Raw genomic sequence first — 18,319 nt, 5'->3', positions numbered from 1 at the left:
CTAATTGTCATGCAAATCTAAGAAGATAAGTTTCAAATGGAGGCATATGGCAGAGTAGAAGTCAGAAATATTGCACAATGGTGTACAGAGATGACAGTGGAAATTTCTGTTTCTCTATAAAAAAACACATTATCTATCCTATGTGATGTGATGATGCTTGCTGCAGACAGTATCTTATCTGCTGCAAGAGCTAATCAAAATTTCTGTTTTCCCTAACTCAAAATTAATCTAGTTTCAGCATCATTATTATGTGCTAAGTTACAAGTTAATACCAGCTCTCAATCCCCTATGCTCCTTCCTGTTTTAAAATCAAATCTACTGAAGTGAGATCAGACTGTGCTTTCTGCAAACATATGTGGCTTTTGTTGGTCCTGCTATGTTTAGTAGAAAACTAAAACCCTCACTTTAATTTTGGCAGTTGGTTGATCCTGCTCTTACCTTAGCGTGTCTGATAATTTCACTAGTGTTAGCGTGCTTACCATGTAGTGGGTGGATGAGAATCCATCCATGCCTGTTGTTATTTTGCTCTTGAGAAGACAAGGTGGTTAATAAATGCCTACAACTAACCTTCATTCTCAGAAGTGTTATACTGCTCTAAGTGGACAACCTGTGCAATGAAGGGTATGCTCTGGAATTTATGAACAGCAATGTAAGTTAGGATGTAAGAGATTCTGGTCCTTTTCCAACTATGTTGATGGTTAGGTAAAATATAGATCTTTTTCCTCCACACCATAAACGGCAAACACAGCTGCATAATATACACAGTCAAATGCCAAGGACCTAATAAGATTTTGCTTTCCAGAAATATAAATAATTTAATCAGATTAATGACATTGTTCTACCTGAGGGATTATATAATTAGTAGATTATTGAAGCAGCACACAAGTTATCTACTATTAGCACCTGGAGGAATTCCTGTTGTCTTAAAAAGTGGAATCAAATTATATGAATATTCCTGTCATGCAATCTGTAAAGATAATAAGCCTCTGGCATTTTGTAAGCTATATAAATCCATGGATTTCACATTAAATATTTAAAGCACAGGAGGTGTTATTTGTTAGAATACTGATAAAAATAGTTCAGCCATTACAGCTGCCTTTTCCATTTGGTAAATCCCTCTTTGTTTGATTTGCTTTCAAGCCTTTTTAATTTGTTGGGGTTTTTTTGTTGTTTAAGGGTTTTTTTTGGTTTTTTGTTTGTTTGTTTTGTTTAGCTTTTTTTTGGGGGGGGTGGGATTTTTTTTCATTTTGGGTTTTTCTGGTTGGTGGTCGTTGTTGTTTGGGGTTTTTTTTATTGTTACATTTTTCCAGTTCCTCTGGAGGTGTATTTTGTACTTTTCACAATAAACACTCAAAATATTTTTACAGACATTTTGCCCTTTTGATACAGAGAGCATATTCAAACCAGGGATATAAACAGATATGAAGCAGGAAGATCTTTTTTGAACACCAAAGAAATGTTGCATGAAATACATTAAAAAGGGTGCCTTTCTTCTGAATATATTTACAACACAGGAGCTTATTCTTTGATGTGTGCTCCATTCTAAGAGTTTGTTTGGGATAATACTGAGGATGGAACTCATCAAGGTCAAATATACATTTCCATATCATAATGAGGGTGCTGAATAATTCTTGACTAATAGAGGCCATGGGGAAGATGGCTGGTGTCTTAATAGACTGCAGAATTTAACAGTGGATTTTAAAGATGATAAAAATATGATGACTATTTGTCTGAAAGTGACCTCTTAATAGTTTCAGTCATCTGGCAATTTAAAGTGAAAAACTTTGTTGGTAAAAGTCTATGTTTGTAATGGATTGCTGTGTCAGTCTGGAGCTGCAGTCAGGATAAGTGATGACCTTTGAAGTCCTTAGAATAAATTATGATTTGTGTGCAAGAGATGATAATGCAGTTAAAAAGATTTATGTAATAGTTCTTCAAAGAGCTTGAGGAATTAGCACAGGGTCATAAATTAGTAGGATTTACAAGTAAGAAATTACTTTACTGGGAGAGCCCTTTTCATCCCATATGGTTTTGCCTCCAGGCACTTGCTGATGTTTAAATGAAGAGATACCTCATGAACCCTCCAGGCAGCTGTGAAATTACAGGGGCATCTGTGTTTTTAACAATCCATCCAGCTTTAATAAAGCCAGGTACTTCCCCTGTAGAGAAGTGAGCTTCTGCTTGTAGGACATGTGTCATAACCTTGTCATGAAGTATTTTTAGACCTCAGGCTAAATGACAAGATAAAAGCTACTTTTACCCTGTTTCACTTTATGGGTGGCCTAGGAAAATCCTTTCTAGCTGTTCTAAAGTGTATTAGCACTCCACAGGACTTGTCCCTATCAACACGTAGATATTTCTTTAGTCTGCAAAAAAAGTTTTAACAGTACTCTTCAGGAGATGCTTGATACCTAAGCAACAAATGCTTGATCATTTTTGGTATTGCCAAAATATTGAATACTGAAAAATATCTACTGAGAGTAGATATTTTTCAGTATTTATCTGGAAAGATATAGACCTTCAAGGACAGGAAAGAAAAGGGGCTTCAGTAATGGTATCTGAGCAGTATTGCTTTTTTGACAAGAACAATTACAACCATCTCCTCAGCACAGTCTCACAAAAAAAAGGAAGAAAAATTAAAGAATGGATGTATCTTTCCCTTCTGCCCCTCACCCCCCACATTTTAGCTGGAAACCTCTTTGCACAGCTTCTTTCACTGAGGAAACTTGTCTTAGAGTATGCGCTGATTTTCTAGTGAGCAGAGCCACATGAAAGTCTAAAGCTTTAAATGTTCTGAAATCTGAGAAGTATGTTTTGGGGTTTTTTAGCAGACAAGAGAAACAGCCATTATTTGATTTATAAGCCTGGTCAATTTTACTTTCTAACATATTTCAAAATACGAATGATTCTATTTTTTTCCCCTTATCTTACCTATTTAAGAATAATATTTTGCACAACCCTCTTATCCTCCTGCCTACGGAGCTACTATAGAAACTATTATAATCTCTAAAACAAACTTATTTCACCTTTTCATGCATTTAAAAACTATTTGTAAAGAAAATGGCGTGAAAAACATCATCCTTTGTTTTCATAAGCAGTCATTTACCTCACCTGGGTCAGCAGGATGTTTAATGCAAACATGGAAGAATGTGAAGACCATGGCTCCTGATGGTTTTGGATGCTGATAATATACAACTTGCTTCTTGCTACAAAGCCTGAAATTTTGCATCTAGAAAAATAAAAATTGAAGGCTACTTTAAAGGAATATATGTATCTCATTAAAACTTACTTCAAACTTGATACAGAGAGGGTGAATTCTGGGGAAATGTCAGGTATTTAATCATGGCAAATTAGACAACACTATTATATCAATGCTTCTCATTGTAATTGAATAAGCTTTGGAGGCATCAGTGCAATGGGCTCTGATTATCTGTCTTAGTTCATTCCTCCACCACTTGGGCTTATTTTCTGACCGGTTAGATAAGCCATTCTTGTAACATCTCCAGCTTGCCTGCACTTACTGGCCTTTTTTTCCGCCAGTTAACCAAAGATTGTGATAAGGTGGTTCACACTGTTCTCCTACTTCAATTTCTAAAACTTCTAATTCTCATTTAAGACTTTTCAGACTTTATAGGAGAAAGCTAATTAATTATGATGCTGTGGCTATTTGGCTACATCTGCATTCAAGGATGTATTTACACATTGTCTTTTTTCCTAAATTTTGTCTGAGTGAGTATGACAGTCTGATTATTGGAAAAGGTACTAGATTGCTATCTGGATTTATTGGAATATCTGTTTTTATAGCAAGAAATTTTTTGATCAAATTATCCTCAAAAGTAATTGTGTACCTGTAACTTTTCTGTGCTCCAATCTCCAGTCATCTAGGCATCCCATTTCCAGTCAGTAATGGATGCTCTCACTTACCCTGACAAAGACACAAGGATACAGCACCACATGCATGTGATATGTGCAATGAGCTATGTTATCAAGCTGATTCAGGGCTGTGGGGGCAAGTAAACGGTGATGCCACTTTCAGAAATTAGCTTGTATCTCATCACTTAGCTGTGGTGCAACAGTTTGCAATTTATATAAGTCTGGACTACTGGCTTTGGCCTGAGCTGAGCGCTAGCTGGAGTCTGGTAGAAATTGTTGGGTGAGAGAGGACTGATGCTTTTCAGCAGCACAGTCACATGTGTGGCCATCCCATGTAGTTAGTTGCTGGGCATTAAAGTGGTGTCTGTATTTTCTCTTCAGCTGTCAAATGGTTGAAGCCTGTTGTTGATCCAAGTCCTTGGCATGTGTTCATGACCTCTGACTTGTATCTTGGCTCTGACTCACAACCCTTGGATCATATCCTGGCTCTGGGTCCTGCCTCTTGGCAGCATGTTTGGTTCCTGTCTTTGGCTTCAGCCTTGGCTTGTATTCTGGCCCTGGCTCCAGAGCCTGGGCTGTTAGGTGAGTTCCAGAATTTCAGTGTTTATCCCTGTTCCAGGCTTCAGTCTGAATTGGCTGTGCCATTGTCTCCTGCAGTGAATGGTCTGCAAACATTTAATAACACTGGGATGGTGTACAAGGGAAGAAAATGTAATTGTTAAGGAAATTTGTCTCTGGATATTCACGCTGTATCATCTGTCCCTGATGTTCACCAGAATGAGGCCTTGCAAGGAAAGAGATGCTCTTCTTAGTTAAATTGAAAATGGACAAATATTTTTCCATTATTTTTTGAAGCTTGCCAACATGCCTAGTCTAAATGCTGGTTTACATATATAGGAAAGGTTTATATATATAAGGAAGGCAAAAATGAGTACTTTTGGTATCCTGGAATACATAGTTGGACTGTAAGCGTTTTCTATAAAACAGAGATATTGTAAAAAAGAATAAACAACCAAAAACCCCCCCCAAATTTTTTTTTAAAACTACCAAAAAACAGAGAGGAGTGCTTACTTGTAAAATTTGTTCTTGAATTGTCCAAGTTTCTTAGCTTTTGGGTCCAGAAGACAGGAAGAGAAACAGTGAAGAGAAAAAGGTTTTTGTTTTTGACAGAGAGGATAACTACTGTATCTCAATAATTTTTTTAAAATTATTTTTTTGTTTGTGTGATGTGATATTTGACCTTAGAAGACTAGATCATGTGGACCTGGCTCTTAATCTGACCTGAGTCCAAATGAAAGATAGGCTATGATAGAATGCTGGTATTGTAACGTGTTGCTAGGCAGGAGCCAAGGACATGCAATAGCAAAAAGCAAATGCTTAAGGAAAACTGACAATACTGACAAAAATCCACCTACTGAAGTTTGTTTAATGCCTGTCTGCAGAGCAAGGTCTGATTTTGATTTCTGTTTGTAAATCAACGTGACTTCACACTCTGAGATCACCTAAAACAGGAATAGCCCCATCAGTCAAACTGTTGGGTTTCAGACCACTCTAGATCTCATTTTCATGCTTGCAATGTGCAGCATGACTTATAAGTATGTTGGAGTATTTTCTGAAATGACCAAAACAATAAAAATTAGAACACCACAACCCCAACCAAAATGCATAGGTTTTTGACAAGGTTGGAACAGTAGAAAAAAGGAGAGGAAAGTAAGAATTTGGTGAGTGCGAGATGGAGAGGCCATAACTTCCTCAGAGTGTACTAAACTTGGCAAATCTTTCAGGAAGCCAGCAGACATAGGGCATGGTAGACGGAATATAGCACAGGAATGATCTGGAGGATTAGAACAACAGGAGACACTAGGCTTGCATGTAAGCATTAGAAAGAAAGTTTTCTCACAGAAAGAAATTAGTGCATGGATTTAATTATAGCTCAGGAAGGCACTGAGAGTTTGAGTTGTATTAGAAAAATTAGTGGAAAACATGGCTGATGTTTAGGATAGATATTACTTCTTCCCACGCCAAAAATGAATTCCGTTAAGCTCAAATCCCTCTAGAATACCAAAACTTTATTTTCTTTTACTTGTCTCCAACTGAGGCCAACTGGAGCCTGTTTTTTAACAGGAGTTACTATTAACCACTTAAATCTAGACTGATTGTATTTGTTTTCTCTGTCATTCCTATCATACTTATTGACTATATCAGCAGGCAAGCTGCTTTCAAGTCTGATTCTTGTAATAACATTCCCTCCTCACATAAGCATTTTCCAACCTAATTTTTACTGTACATATTCTTTTTGCTCATTGCCATTTGTCTCTGTAGATTTCTCTGTAATTCTCCAACCTCTTAGTAACAGGATTTGTTGTCTTATGATAAATGTCTTGTTGGTTTAAGTCTTCTTTACTGGATTTTTTAAAGATGGTAGCCTTGTATCAGTCTATTAAGAAGAACTCTGATAGATGCCTGAATATATGTTATGGCAAAAGCAGGCAAAGGCAAGTGCAATATTGTATGTCTTTTGGATAGAGGTACACGAGTGTCTGTCTCTGAGTGGAGATCTCAGACTTGCAGCTCAGGGAGTTGAAACAGATGATGAGCTGTATGCAGTTCTTACTTGCCTAATAAAGTACATTCCTGCTTAATTCAAAGTCACATTCCAGATTGCACAACAATTGTGCCCATATGTAACCTCTTAGAAATGTCCAACACAGCAAGTCACTCATTGTGTGATGGAAATGTATTGTCTTTATAGCTGCAGACTCAGCCTGTCTAAGCTTCAGCCACTCTCTCTGTTGTTGTAGCCAACTCTCTTTTAGAGTAAGACACAGGGGAAAAAATAGCAGTCATGGTGGGCCTTATTTCAGTCTTGTCACTCCTGTTGGGAATGATGTAATTGCCTAGACATAAGGCCTGGACTGGAAATCGAGATGCACCAACCACTTAGGACTACATACAGCAGCCTTCTGGCTGGTTTTATGCTGAGTTGCTTTGTTTTTTTTTTTTTTTTTGGTTTTTTTTTTTTTGTTTTTTGTTTTGTTTTGTTTTGTTTTGGTTTTTTTTTGTTTATTTTTTTTGGGGGGGGGGAATGTTGCTTATGTTGATGGTTTAGGGTATAGCAGTGGAAGAATTAAAATACTTAATCCCTTTGAAACACTGGTTGCATTTGGAGAAACCAATTCAGTAGCTTTTCCACTGGATCTAACTTTTAGCTTCTTTCAGGCCACGAGACTTGAGCTCTTTGCCAGCTCTGCTAGGTCCAAATAATGTTTCTTGTTGTGCTCATAAATCGTACTCAAATCACTTCTACACCCTTGTTTCTCTCTTTCTTCTCTGTCCCATGAATGCAATGTATTTCATCAAGCCTCTGTCAAGTCTATTGGTCTCTGTTCCTTAGTCATTGTTGCCTACTGCTTTCCCTCTTGCTTTTATACACCTGGTAATTTTCTTACCAAAATCAAAGCACTTTTCTGTAAATTAAAGAGCCCCAGTACACTGTGTTTTTCATTGTGTTCTTTTACCAATTGGGATTAATCCTGCAGATTAATCTGTTATCTGTGCCTGACAGGTACCAGGTTTGCCCACCTATGAGCCACTAAATTTACCACTTATCTTCAACAGGTTCATGTTTTCAGACTAAAACCTTACTGTACTGGGCTTGTATTTGTTTTAATAGGATTATTATAACAAATTGTGCTGACTGCTATCAATCCCACTTATCCTTAAAAACCAACCTGGCCAAATTGTTATGCTTAACAGTATCTGTTAGCTTAGCAGAATTTTTTATGTTCCTGTTACATCTCATAACATTATGTTTTCTGCTTTTCTTTGTTTGTTTATTTGTTTTACTGTGGTTGTTACCTTGTTTTAGCAAGGAACCTCAAAAAGCTGATTGTTTTACAAGAAAAGCTATGCATTTAAAAATAGCTATTGATTCAGTACTGCTGCAAATTATGTTATCATACCAAAATTTGCAGTCCACACAGCAATAAAATGCATGCTTGAGAAGAGTCAGAGACAAGCATTAGACTGTTATTTTTCATAAAATTGTTTTTTCTGAGAGTGTAAAAACCTGTGAGTTTTTGGTTTTAAACCATTTACTGGAAGAAATGCAACCAACATATCATCTACTTATGTATATATTAGCACCAGCTGCCTTTGTAATTTGAACTGCCTGGATTAATCAAGCAGCTACCTGATTAAAAATTGGACTACAAATGAGCGAGTAAATACTTAGCTGTTTTGAACAAGTCAGAGTTTGGGGGGTTTATGTCAGCACTCTTGCTGTTTTTTTGGCAGCTATATTAACGAGCAGCTTTTCTTTCGTTGTTCAAATAAAAGCAGAACAGCCTTTGAATTTTGTACTCAGAAATTCCACTCATCTGCCTAATGTTCTTTTTTTAATTAGAAGGATACACATATGACTTAATTAATCAAGCCTGTCTTAGGGAATTATGCATTTATTAATGGTTTCTGCACTCAAACACATTATTAAGGGATTTGTGCTAAGTACCTGACATAAAACAGCCTAATTTTGCTTGCTTTGCCTAATGTATTGAGAAACAGCTTGTTGATCAGATTTCAAAACATTCATGCTAAGAACTAATGTCCTATTTAGAATGTTTAAAAATGCAGCAATTTGGCAACTGAGTATTCTACTGGGTTGTATTTAAAATGAAGTCAGTGCCAAGTGAAGAAATAAAAAGGATGGAACTTCTTCGACCGCAGTGAAGACAGAAGAAATTAAAATAAGAATGATTGCTTTGCTTCAGGCTTTTTTTTTTTTTTTTTAGTAGAAATTATGTGGAATAACCATATTTTATGTATTCATCAAGAAATTGAATCTGTGATTGGTTTTTGTTTTTCAGCATACGTCTTTGAGTTCAAGAAACATTTCTTCAGTCCTGCTTCATGACATTTGATATTACCTGGAGTATGAGAACACTTCTGCAAGTGCTTAATTTCAGTAATATTCCTGTGTCTCATCCTGTCAGTAGGGACTGACTATCCTCTTTTTTGTGTATATGTACTATTGTAGTCCCTGATCTACAGAGAAATAATTTAACAAGATGCTTGTCTTTAACAAAAGACAAGCTGTTTGGAAGCCATTAAGATTTGTTTATGAAAGTGATGGCGATGAATACACACTTTCACACTAACCTATATGAAAGTAAGCGGAAAAACTTTTCAGAAAGAAGAACTCATGCTGATCTGGTTAGAAGTAAAATATCACTGTATAAGGAAAATTTCGACCTTTACAGACCCTCAGCAAGGTGAGCTGGCTTCATTTGGATCTGGGTCTGAGTATGTTTAGTTCTTTGGGGCACTATATTTTACTCTCTTTAATGTCTTGCCTGAGACAAAGACATTATGTTATCTCATTTTGATTCTGCTAATCCAGGACAGCCAGATTTGCTTAAACTGTTCCTTCACCCAGCTGCAGTTTTCTAGACACTGCAAGCTGCAGTTCACCTGCCTGGGGAAATATGACACATCCCAGTAGAACAAACATATTATGTTATGTAGCCCTTAGGAACCATAGAAAAAACCCTGACTTTCTAAAGCTTTAATCTTCACAATGTTTAAAAAAAAAAGTCCTATATTTTTAAGGTTTGTGATTCTTTCATGCTGCTCCCTTCTCTACTCACCCACTTTGCTGTCTTACATTGAAACAACAATTCTTTACTCCTCTGTCTAAAAATATTTGTGAGTGCCCTTCATTGTAACTTAAGGCCTGTTTCTCTCTTTTTTTGGGTGATTTGTTTCTGAAAAGTTCACCTGGAACTCCCAGGCAGTGACTACTAACATTTGTCCACTGGTATTTTGGGTGAATAGAAGCTAATCCTGACTCAATCTTCTTTGTTAGTTCAGTTAAGTCTACAGGAATGAGACACAAAGAGTTTGAAAGGAGTTTAAGTCCCACATGTGTACTTTAGGTCTCATAAAGTGTGCATGGACAGTTTCTTCAAATTTAAATGAAAACTTGAAAAAGACATAGTTAATTTTGAAGAAACAGAAAAGTGCCTTTGTAGTGTATGGAAAGGAGACTAGGAAAGGAAAAGAAAGAAAAAATTGAATTATTTTCTAAAGGTTAAACCAGGCATTTTGAATTAATGTTGAAGTCTCATTTCCTCCTCTCTGATGGTTTGCCTGTCACTGAAGAGGATTAAAGCTATATGGGATCTGAACTCATGTAAATGTTAATGTGTTGACCTTATCCTGCTTACTTCATTCTTCTGCTTCCCATGGTAGTACAACTAACACTCACAGATTAATTCTTTCAAAATGGACTCCTCTTTCATGTTATCCAGGTTCTTCAAAGAAAAGATCAGCATGAATTGTGGCAAGGTGTAGAGATGTTTGATGAGACGTGCTTGACTTATTTCCAGTCTTTGAAAATGCTCCTTATTTGTCAACATTCTCTTTTCTTGCTTTTAACTACTAGCCTATAACATTTTCATTTTTAAATTAGTGGAATTTCTTATACAAAGTGAGTTAGGAACTTGGCAGAGAGTTATGTTGAGAACCCCCTACTCAAGGCATGGTGGTCTAGAACAAAAAGCTGCTTTGACAGTTTGTCAAAGGAACACAGTTTTCTGACAATGCTGTTATGATGCATCTCCAATTTGCCTTCTGAGCAATGATTTGTGACTACTTTAACAGTAAACACATAGAAATATTGGACTTCACTTTTTATGTTGAAAATGATAGTGTTAATCTGGAGGCAATTTCAAGAGCTGTCAGATTCTGCAAAATGTTTCACAAACAGTAGATATGTAATTTAAATTTCCATATCTATAAAAATTATCTTAAGATTAACTAAAATATGGGACCATAATTCCTTTAGTTTCAATAATCAAAAATTATTTTGAAGATGTCTACTTAGAAGACTAGAAAAATTGTGAGCGATGATACACTGTGGTTGTTTATAAATTAAAGTTGTTTTTTCTGTTATGAAAATGCATTATACTACTGGAGTAGCTGATTCAATATACTTCTACACTATAATTTTAGTCATGGCAAAAAAGATATATTAGCATGTTACCTGGACATTAAATGTCTAATTAAAATGAAAGTGACATATAAGAGACAGAAATTTTTGAAGCAAGTGTAGGGGAAAGGAGTTACAATCAGTGCAAGAACTCACAGAAGACAAATATTGACAAAATTATCAAAATTTAACGAGTTCGTAAAATAATCACAGATTGGGGTTGTTTACTTCGGAGAAGAAAACAGTATTTAATAGCCCATTCAAAAGAGATACATGGTAAACATGTGAGATGGTAGAGCTGTAGTACTTAATGTAGTAGGCAGGAAAAGGAGATTTGTTGTATTGGAAGCAAATTATCAGGAAATTGCAAGGAAATTATGATAATTCTGGTCTCAAATGGGTTTTCAGTAGGTTTGCAATGTATTGTGAATTGGTCAAAACTATTCTTACCCCAGATATACTTTGTGACTTATATCCTCCAAACCTTGATGCTTACCATTATTTGTCCTTTTTTCCCTCGTAAGCTGCTGGTTGTCCTTGCAGCAATCATACATTGGTTGGCTATCTCCAGCCAAGCTGCTGTATTCTTTGCTGCTCAACCAAACCAGACACCTCTCCAAGTTTACCATAGCACTTTCTCAGTTTGTGATCCTGTTTTTGGGTTTTTTTTTGTGTGTTTTTTTTTTGTTTTGTTTTGTTTTGTTTTGTTTGGGTGGGGTTTTTTTGTTTGGTTTTTTGTTGTTGTTGTTTTTGGTTTTGGGTTTTTTTGTTGGTTTTTTTTTTCCCACAGGGGCTTTGGTAATATGTGTGCTATATGCTTGTACTCTGTCGTAGCACTCTTCCTAGGACCACACTGCCTTAGGTACTAGAAAGTGCACACAAGTGCTGCATGCAATCTTAATTCAACTTAGATTTTGGCAATAGTTTCTGCTACTTTATTTTTAGATTGTTTAGGTAACAGTGCTCTGCGTACAAAATTTTATTAGGTAACAGCAATAGGGTGTGTGTACTCTGTGGCAGATCAGAGGTTTTACTATTTAAGTAGCCGAGTCTTTATACTGTTCATGTTAAGTAGTCAGCTGCCTCTGCCTTTTCATCAAATGTTTTAACTCCAAGTACTGTATTTGGATATACCTTAAGAGTAGCTGGGTTTGGCCATATTAGAAGGGTACATATGCTAGCATACATATTACTATACTGCTGTGGGTTTTGTTTTCCTCAAAAATCTGCTAAACTGTCCCAGAGCTCTATGTTCACAGGATGGTGTAAGACATGGTGCATGTTCGTAAATAACCTTGTGGATTGTCTCTTATCTGGAATTGAACCTTCAGCAGGACATTTGTCCCATCAGGAGCATTGACGTTTGATGCAACTTTTAATCCAGGGCGTCTCATTTTTCCCCAAGACCACATTTGTGTAGTGTGTGCTGGGCCTCCCTATCTCTGGTCACAGAGAACCTCCAGACACAGTCTTGTGGCATCTATTGCAGTTTTCTAAGAGGGGAAGAAAAACTAGGAAAGCGTTTAATGATTTTAACTGTTTTAACTAGTGGCTGCAGCCTCTGAGGGCAACTAGCTTGCCTTCCTTTCTTTCTTTCTTTCTTTCTTTCTTTCTTTCTTTCTTTCTTTCTTTCTTTCTTTCTTTCTTTCTTTCTTTCTTTCTTTCTTTCTTTCTTTCTTTCTTTCTTTCTTTCTTTCTTTCTTGTCTGTCTCTCTCTCTCTCTTTCTTTCTCTCTTTCTTTTCTCTCTTTTTCTCTCTCTTTCTGTTTGTTTGTCTGCCTTTCTTTTGCTTCCTTTTTCACAATAGCCATGTCCTGCACTGGAGCCAATGTCTGGCTCTTCCTTCCCACTTCCAGCTGTTCCAGCAGCCATCCAAACTCATCTCTGCAATAAAGTCTGGACATCTGAGGCGGCAGTTGGGAGCAGGAAATGAAAGCCAGGGCTTTGAGACCCACCAGCTCTATATCCAGTGGTCTTGCTAGATGCCTTGCTGTGCAGTACACTCCCAGGCTCAGAGGATGGCTGCCTCTGGCTTCACAGTCCTCCTCGGCCAGCACTGGTCCTGATGTAGTGGAGAGCACATCCTGCTCACACACTCACAGTCAGGTGATTCATCAGTCTTGGAATGAAGAGGCAATGATTTCATCAAAGCATAATTCTGTTTGGACTTTTGGAAAGGTATTTTCACTGCTAGATGCAAAAGTGCAAATGGAAGGGTAAATAAGACATGTCGCTCGCTAGATGTGCTGGCAGTTTCACAGGGCTGGGTGCAGACAGAGCCTGCAGACCAGGAGCCCACCAAGACTCACAGCTAACCACCCCTCCACTCATCTTCTAAGCACACAGGACAGATGGGGTCAACATAAGCACTGCTTCCTTTTTATGAGGGTGCAGGCTTGTTATGGTGTGTGAAATTTGTGCATACTGAGTTTTCTTCATGGGCAGAGATTCAAGCATTGCTGCTCTTTCCCAGAGTCTAGCCGCTGAATGAACTGCCAAGCTCTTGGCTTCAAATCCTTCCTAAGTATACCTACAGGTACATCTTTCAACAAATAAAAATCGGCCAATTAAAAAAAAATGTAGAGCATTTTTATTTTTTTATTTTTTTCTAGACAACAATTAGCTTTTTGCATGTGTTTGCATGCATACATGCAGAAAACCAAGCATGTTGGTGGCTACGACTGGGAAACATTCCTTCCTTTTCTACTGAAAAAGATCTGCTTGACCCAAGCGAAACTAAAAGAGTTTCAGAAATTGCTAGGCCTGGAAATCCATATGCTTGATTTTCTCTGTCTCAGTCAGCAGAGAAGACTCTGAGATATTTTTTAGGCTTCTATGAGTCTTGTACATTTCAAGGCACTTTGACAGAGGTGCTTGCTATTGACATCCCATACACATCACCTGTATTAAGTGGGTTAGGGAAATACTTTTGTTAAAAGGACTTTCAAATAGTGTCACCATTTTACTAGGTAATACTAATAGCCTAGGTTTGCCCATATAGAGAAGACAGATAAAGGAAAACCTTGAGAAAAGTGAGTTTCTGAGGTATGACAGATGGGTGCCCTGTCTCTCTACCTTTAGATGAGATTCTCTGGCTGTAAAAGGGTGTCAGACTTGCATAAGTGCATATTACTGAGTTGCTAATCAGGCCTGAATTATGAAAATGTCACTGAACTCATATAATCAGTGCTGGTGCTGAAGCCCTGGATTATTATGGTCTTTTCTCCCGGTGGCTTCTATTTGCTGAACTGTGACTTACATTACTTTTTCTGTTTCCTTGCCAGTGAAACTTTTAAATGGAAGAGCAGTAAAATGCTTTGTAGAAGTTTGTGCTTTCTTAGTGCACAAGTGTCATTGTTCATCTTGAGAAAATGGATACACTGACTGCAGGTGTTTGTGGAAATAAAAGAGTGACAAAGACATCTGACCAAAAAATAAATGTGCCTAAATTGAGTGGTTCTTCATTCCAAAGTAGATAGTTGCAAAAACTACTGAATGATATTCAGCTGAAGTTACGGTAAAGACTACAGCACAAGATGCTGTTATGAATTGTTTACCTTTTCTATAAAAGAAAAAAAAAAAGTTTTGTTTTAAATGCATTTATGTTAGATTCAGATTTCACAGGATGGCATTACATTAAACCAGTTTTCATCTGAGAGGACAAAGTTCAAAGCTTTTCAGTGGTATTTTTAATGACTTTTAGTTAGTGATGGAAAAGTTTTGCTTGGGAATCCATTACAAAATCTTAGAGCAATATTTTGTACCCTCACATGTTAAAATGGTCTTTAAGTGAAATGTGATTAAATTTATTTGTCCTGTCATGCCCTTCACAGGGAAAAGTACCAACTAAGTGAGCAAGCGCGGTCTGCTGGATTCCTTTTGCAAATGCTAATTTGGCTCTATACTGTAATGAAACAAAGTTATTGTTACTTGTTGTTGCTGCTGTTGTTGAAAGAAACATTTGGTTAAATTGTCAGGACTAGAGGGGGGAAAAAACAGCTGCTTTTCTGCGCACTGTGAAATTTGTCTCAACTTCCTGGATATACTTGGTAAGGCTTTTAAATCAATGGTAAATAGGAAAACATCCTGATCAGCTGAAAAGCCTTGTGTTTCTGAAAGACATTTATAAAATAACTCCTGACTATTTCACAAATAACTACATACTGCATTTACTGGAAATGTGTACCATGTGTTTCCTTGGGGATTAAGCTTTTACCTCTAGATACTGGAAAGCTAATAGAATTGCTTTGAATAAAAGAAAAGGCAAGGAGAAACAGAGAACGTGGATACCACAACAGCTTTCACAAAAAGCACTGTTGTCTGGAAATACAGGATTTTTTACATGGCAAGCATGGGACAAGGCATAGGAATCATTGCATGATGACAGTAGTGGACTGGGATTCAGACTGCAACAAAGTATGGGGATCTAAATTCCTGTACTCTGAAGATGCTTTCCAACAACACACCTACCAAGAACATTTTCATTCTACAGACAAATCAATTGGCAATAATACATTAATTTCTTCTCATGTTAGAGGCCAGGCAAACTTCCTGACTTGTGAAGCATGCCATAGCTGCAGACCCAAGCTTCAGGCCCCTTTATTCCAAGTCTGCTGCCATCAGCCATTGATGCATCAGACTGGGACTTTCTTGCTCAACCCTCCCACTGATAAACCTCTTCTATTTCTCCTCTCAGCCTACCTTTTGCTCTGTCCTTAATAACTTGTAGAAATAACAGAAAAAGTGGAAGTAAGTGATGATTTCAGACATGGCTGTTGTGCTGTGTCAAAGTAATCAGGCTGAGGCTTTAAACCTTAAAATTTCTCCCATGCTGTTGCACACTGTATGTGCACTTGCAAAAGAGATGATGAAAGACTGTGAACAATCTTGGGGTGATATTCTGACCCTCACCATTTTACATTTTCATTAAATGGATCTTCCAGGCTTTCTGCCAATTGATAATATTAAATGAAAATTTAAATTGCCTAACTGAGAGAATGAGAGGAGCAGTCAACTGGTTCTTCATCAGTTTCTCTTAGAGATAAATGGTGACATGGTGGGACATGTGGTATGCCCAACTTGAATGATTGGGACACTGAAAGATGTAGTTTTAAATAATAAAAGGAAAGATTTATTTTCTCTCTTTTGATACAATGTATTTATTATGCAAAATATAGTTATTTCCTATATGTATTCTAAAATTGAGTTATTTTTACAATTAAATTAACTGTGCCACCAATTGCCAAATTGTCAAAGATTAGGACATTTTGTTTTCCATCTCTTGGGCAGTGGCATTATATTCATGAGTTGTAGAATTAGAGCACAAAGCAGTACTGGATGTCAAAGTAAATTTAGGTATCCTGCATCTCTCTACATTGACTTTATTTAATATTGTGATATTCATGTGAATAAAGAAAGAAGGGAGAAGCAATCTGTCTTGAGGAGATAGTCTTGCTGCCTTTGGTTTTGATGTAGTCTTTGCAAAGAAACAAACCATTTAGGTAAGTGAGAGCACTAGTCAGTGCTAGAAAACTAAATGTCTGGTGACATTATTGTGGATACTCTCTACTTTTAATAGAGAAGAGTATGAAATTCTGCATATAGCTATCATGATAAAGGGCTTCAGATAGACAAAAACTGTTGACCTGTAGGATGAATTTTTAAAAAGCGCATAAACATCTGTTTATCTGGACATTTTCTCTAAGACCTTAGAATAACTGAATATTCTGGATATATCTCATCCTTTACATCCTAAAGTTTGATCAGAAAATTAATAATTTATCTGCCAAAAAATCTTTATAGGGTTTAAAAAAAATAAAAATACATTGCTGCTTTCTCTGTTGGACTAAAGTTATCTCAAGCATTGAGTGTTTCATTACCTCAACCTGACATTTGAGCACTTCAAGAAGCGAAATATTCTGGCAGAGTCACAAGCACAGTTGGTTCTCAGTAACATGTTGTATTTGTGATAAGTGATTCTCAAGTATGCCAGTGTACAATCTCGATCACTCTATAAGTGAGTAAAGAAGATGAAGGGAGGTTCATAGCACTTGTTTGACAGCACAATTTTTGTATAGTCAAAACATGCGTACATTCTCTAATCACCAGCAAAAAAATCTAACAAATTTATTCTTGTTTTATTGACAGTACAGGTCTTACAGAGGTAACAGAAGCGGATGCGATGCTTGTGCTTCTTTTTACTCAATTAGAGCCATCTATTTCTTTGAAAGTTCTTTTAGGAAAAATAACTTTTCACATGTACTACTCTGACCCCTGACTGCTCAAGGGCCAAATAACATTATCTTAGAGAGTAAAAATTCCCATGGGGTATTTTCCAGTATATCTCCATGGAAATTATTGAATAGCTAGAGAAGTATGTTAATAAACATATAATATTACTGTTCAAAAAGTAAATTATATATTCATAAGGAGCTTACACCTCTTATGCAGGAACTTACTACAAAACTTAATATGGTAATTTCCATTTTCCAAAAATATTTTAAAAAGCCCTAAAACATCCTGAATGATACCTTTGACCTTCACCTATTTTATAAATAATGGTAATTCTTGGGATTTGTAAAGAGATTTCTAACTTCCTTCTGAAAATGGGGAAACTAAGCTTGAAGCATTTTTTCTTCTTTCAAAAAGAAATTATTGAAAAGAAATGGGATTTGAAGCTGAGCTTTTCACATCAGCTTAAATAAGCTCCTTCCTTATATGTGTGCATAAAACCCAGCATTCCAGAAGGTGCCCCCATTTCTGTGCTACTACTTAACCTGGGACTAAAACAGGGGCATGGATAAAATAGGATCTTTGGCCCTCTGAAAATCAGGAAAGTTGAGCCAGTGATTAACAGTTGTTTGGCACGCCTGGATTCAAGGCCTCTGTTGGGTTGGCTTTCTCAGAAAGATCTTCAGCACCTGTGAAGGGGTGTAAGTAGGACTGGGCATCAAAACCAAAGGAGTGATCCACAATTCCACGCACACCTTTTACTTTTTGGCAGTGAAGTTTTTAGTCCCTAGAGATGTGCCAAAAATGGTTTTCTCTTGTTAGTGCAGAGGTGATCAGTGCCTGAGTTTTACCCAATATTCAAAACAAAACTCCTCCAGTATGCACAACCTTTCTCCCTAGACACCATCTCCTGTAGAACCTGGTCAAGTATTCACCCATCTGAAGAAAACCTATGCAATTGAACTTCATACATAGTATATTAATGACCACCTCTCTCGCTCCCTGTCTCCGTTTGCCTTTCTGCATTGGACCAAGTATAGTGTATAGTATATGGAGTGAAAGACTTGAGTTTTAGTTTCTGCTCTCACAGAGCAATTTGCATATTTTGAATTAGAATGATTATAGAAATATCAATATTTATAGCTCAACTATGACATATAGAACTACTATTTCATGAATATGGCCTTGCTGTTTTGGAAAACTTAATTGCATGAGACTGTTCATAAAT

The sequence above is a fragment of the Passer domesticus genome, chromosome Z (assembly GCF_036417665.1).
Source record: "Passer domesticus isolate bPasDom1 chromosome Z, bPasDom1.hap1, whole genome shotgun sequence".
Lineage (NCBI taxonomy): Eukaryota > Metazoa > Chordata > Aves > Passeriformes > Passeridae > Passer > Passer domesticus.
This window is presented reverse-complemented; position numbering follows the sequence as displayed.